This window comes from Sapajus apella, unplaced genomic scaffold, assembly GCF_009761245.1.
Source record: "Sapajus apella isolate SASKATOON/1434 unplaced genomic scaffold, GSC_monkey_1.0 scaffold60, whole genome shotgun sequence".
NCBI lineage: Eukaryota > Metazoa > Chordata > Mammalia > Primates > Cebidae > Sapajus > Sapajus apella.
In genome coordinates this window covers 13,449,825-13,454,376 of record NW_022437000.1, presented here as the reverse complement: position 1 = coordinate 13,454,376, position 4,552 = coordinate 13,449,825, and the positions used below count along the sequence as shown (strand labels likewise).

Here is a 4,552-nt window from a genome sequence, read left to right as displayed (position 1 = left end):
TCAAGGGGCACCCACTGACCGAGCCCACAAGCCCCAACATACACAGGTGGCTATGGGGGACCCAGCTGCATAGCCCACCAGCCCCAACATACATGGGCAGCTCTGGGGGACTCCCTCGCATAGCCCACCAGCCCCAATGTACACAGGTGGCTCTGAGGGGACCCATCCCCTAAGCCCACCAGCCACTGAACAGCTGTGGGCTGCAGAGACTCAGATAGTCTACACTCTGCTCGGCCCGCTTTGCTGTGGGCCCGCTCTCCTTCCACAAGAAGGGAAAGGGTCAGTCCCCACAAAGGCTGCTCCTGAATTTCTCTTCTCTACTTCCTACACTTGCAATCATGAGGGTTATCGCAGTGCTAATCTCAACTCTTCCTCTTCCTAGTATCGCAGCCAAAGAGCAATGGCAGCACCTGTGCAGGCCATACTGGCTGCAGCCTGAAAAGGCCCCCAGGCTCAGGCGTTACTCCTGTGAGCAGTGTTCTCCAACTCTGATTTAGGGTCTTCCTAACCCTCAACGGACACCTGGAGTTGAGGCCTGACCTACTGCTAACTCACTGTGCGCCCTAGGTGGGTAGCAACCTCTCTAGCTTGTTTCCACGTCTGCGAAGAACAGGCGAGACTCTATTACCTCTGAGGTCACTACCAGAGTGAACTTTCTCTGATCTCACTATCTTGTGTCACCCCACACTCTGGTCAGGAGGGCCCTGGGAGCAAGGTGTGGAGACGCTACAGTGGGAAACGGCTCTGGGAACGGCCACGGGGCACAGGTGAGAGTAAGAAGCTTCCTGTTCAAAATGAGACCTGTGCACGCATCAGAAACCCCACCTGCAGGCCCACCCGGGTCAGAATCTGTGGGTTAGCAAGCCCCCCAGGTGGCCGCATGCACACTGGAGGGCAGGATGTGCTGACGGGCGGGCTCCTAGGCGACCTGGCTCCCTCTGTACTAGGACCCCAGCCTCAAATACTGCCTCTGCAGTCATCGTCTTCTTCCTCTTCTACGACACATTCTCCTGAAATCCCAAACCACAAGCCGCAGGGTAGGGGCACATCTACGTTACACACAGCCTCAGCTGGTACCCACCAGCCCAACATACCGTGGGCCCCTGCAGCCCTGGAGGGCCCGGAACATCACAGGTGCTTGTAGGAAGAACAAATAAGATAGGAGAGAGAAGCAAACAAAACTCCCAACCCCAAAGACTCTATGAACGATCGAGACAGAGGCAGAAACAGACAGACTCTTAAGAGATCAAGTTTAAGGAACAGCTGAAGTCAAGCTAGAGGCGCCAGAGGTTCCCACGGACAGAACAGGGCTGGCCGCTTTCCTCGGCACTCACACTGCAGGGCTTCGGGACGTCGGCGTTTCAAGGAGTTTCTAATCAGACCTTTAGAGGTCCTAAGACAGGCCTCTGGCAATTATTAACATTTCAAAAACCCAAGGAAATTGTTTTCCCACCCACAAGCAGGGCATGCAGGCTAACCCGCGTGGCAGGAAGCTCATCAGAAAAGCTACTCCGGGTAACTCAGGCTGTTCTGAAGCTCAGCCAGGTATTTATACCCGAGTAACAAAAAGGGGAAAATAAACACATTGCTTAATAATGTCATTTTCTGCAATCTGAGTCCACAGACCTAGAAAAACAGTGGGATGCCGTCTCCAGGAACCAGAGTGGGGCTGGACTCCAAGGGCTCCTGCCAGGGGCAGCAGCACAGGCTCAGGAATGGGTGAGCGGAGTTGGGACCAGGAGACCCTCCTCAGCGCCGAGACACCCGTACATTCCAGACACCTGCCCAGCACCCCTCAGTCAGGTGTCAGCAGGGAGTTTCACAGACGTTTCCTGAGTCCCAATGCAGTGTCCGTCCATGCATCTGACTCTGTCACCACACAGAGCAGCAGAGCACAACTCACAGAGAACGCCAGGCTCTTCCTGAGCCCCCAAGTCTGCACCACCAAGCAGGCACCTCAGAACTGGGTGCAAACCCTCGGAACTGGGTGCAAACCCTCAGAAGCACCGTTTAGACAGCGGCACTGATGAAACACGTGCTCACACTGCTTACAATTATCTTTTTTTTTTTTTTTTGAACGGAGTTTCACTCTTGTTACCCAGGCTGGAGTGCAATGGCCCGATCTCGGCTCACCGCAACCTCCGCCTCCTGGGTTCAGGCAATTCTCCTGCCTCAACCTCCTCAGTAGCTGGGATTACAGGCACGCGCCACCATGCCCAGCTAATGTTTTTGTATTTTTAGTAGAGACGGGGTTTCACTGTGTTGACCAGGATGGTCTCAATCTCTTGACCTCGTGATCCACCCGCCTCAGCCTCCCAAAGTGCTGGGATTACAGGCTTGAGCCACCGCGCCCAGCTGCTTACAATTATCTTAACGCTACGTTACACAATGTTTTTTATTTAACTGTGAATACCACAGTGGTGAAAAATACAAACTACAAAAACGCAGAGCCAAAACAAACTTGAATCTTCCAGATTCCTCACTGTGCAGGGGAGGAAATGAATGTTCCAGCAGGTACGTGCCCTGTGGAAGCTCCACTGCACAGCCAGAGCTGCATCCCCTCCCGCCTCCCCTAGGGGTTTGCTGTAAACTTCCCTAAATTATACATACACACGCCCACACCCACACCCAGACAAGCCCATGCTGCACCATGAAACGGAGGCCTCCGGTTTTTACAGAGCCTCTCTGGACATGAGTGAAGCAGGACACTGAGCAGCCACACTCCCTTACTCCCCCTGTAACACACTCCTCCACCGGCCGGGCAGCCAACGTGGCCCACGCCCCTTTACCCACCCACCCGTAACACACTCCTTCACAGGCTGGGCAGCCATGATGCCCACGCCCCCTTACCCACCCACCCCCCACCCACAACACGCTCCTCCACAGGCCAGGCAGCCACGCAGCCCACACCTCCTTACCCTCCTACCCATAACACGCTCCTTCACAGGCCGGGCAGCCATGCAGCCCACGCTCCCTTACCCCTCCCAGAACATACTCCTTCCCAGACCAGGCAGCCACGTGGCCCACACCCCCTTACCCACAACCCATAACACACTTTTCCACAGGCTGGGCAGTCACGCAGCCCATGCCCTCTTACCTCCCACCCACAACACACTCCTTCACGGGCCAGGCAGCCATGCAGCCCATGCCCCTCACCCACTCGCCAACATGCTCCTTCACAGGGTCAACAGTAAAGATGCGGCCGCTGTTCCTTAGGACCCAGGAGAGTGGTGAATTCTCTTTAATCTCTGAGTTCATAAATTAACAATTTACAAGATCTATAAAAAGCTACAAAGTACCTAGAGAACACCCTAAAGTAATTCAGAATGTCTTTTGAGCTTCAGGATTGCTCACAGGAAAGGGAGAGCAATGAGGTGATGGACAAATGGAGCTTTTAGTGGAAAAACAGAAGAGTAAAGAAAACAAAGTTCTAGGTAAGAGGATGAACTGAGGAAGCAAACGGGAAGAGAATAGAAAGAAAAAGATACCAGTGAGATCAGAGTTTACTACTGAAAATAAACACAAGACTTGAAAAGTTTGTTTTTCCTTATAATGACAAAATATATACTACTTATTACAGAAAATGTGGAAAATATGGAGAAGGAACCAGCCGCCCATGGTTCCCTGGCACACTTATTTTCTGTATTTTCCCCACGTATTAGTGTTTCTTTTACATTGCCACAGTCATGTTATGTGCTCCTTTCTTCCCCCAAGTTTAGCATTATAACAAACATTTTCCTTTGCCACTGCATGCTCTTGTAACTTTGCAAAGGCTACCTAATCGTCCATCAGTAGTCATGGCACAGTTCAACTGACCATTAGACACACTCAGGACTGGCTCTACTGCTTCTTTTTTTTTTTCCATTTATTTATTTTATTGCATTTTAGGTTTTGGGGTACATGTGAACAACATGCAATATTGTTGCATAGGTACACACGTGGCAGTGTGATTTGCTGCCTTCCTCCCCATCACCTACATCTGGCATCTCTCCCCTTGCTATCTCTCCCCAATGGGGAGCTGAGACCTTTAGAAGGTAAATTTTTAAAAACTTATGTTTGATTCTTTGCTTTGGATAGAGACCTAAAAGAACTACTGGGTCAAGCCATATGGACATTTTAAGGCTCTTAGGTCAAACTGCTAGACAGCTCTTCAAAAAGGTGTACAAATCCACAGAGCTGGAGAAAAGCTCCACAATCTGTGCATCCAACAAAGGACGAATATCCAGAATCTACAACAAAGAATCTACAAAAAAATCAGCAAGAAAAAAAAAAAAAAACAAAAAATCCCAACAAAAAGTGGATTAGGGAGGCTGAGGCAGGTGGATCATGAGGTCAAGAGATTGAGGTCATCCTGGCCAACATGGTGAAACCCCGTCTCTACTAAAAAATACAAAAATTAGCTGGGCGTGGTGGCACACGCCTGTACTCCCAGCTACTCGCGAGGCTGAGGCCGGAGAATTGCTTGAACCCAGAAGGCAGAGGTTGCAGTGAGCCAAGACTGCACCACTGCACTCCAGCCTGGTGCCTGGTGACAGAGCAAGACTCTGTCTTT

The 4,552-nt window shown here is 51.2% G+C and overlaps 1 protein-coding gene across 2 annotated transcripts in view; it reads right to left on the bottom strand.

The window, feature by feature from the left end:
• Positions 1-4,552, bottom strand: part of TMCO3 (transmembrane and coiled-coil domains 3) — a 55,516-nt gene that overhangs the window by 36,096 nt on the left and 14,868 nt on the right. The window lies entirely within an intron of this gene.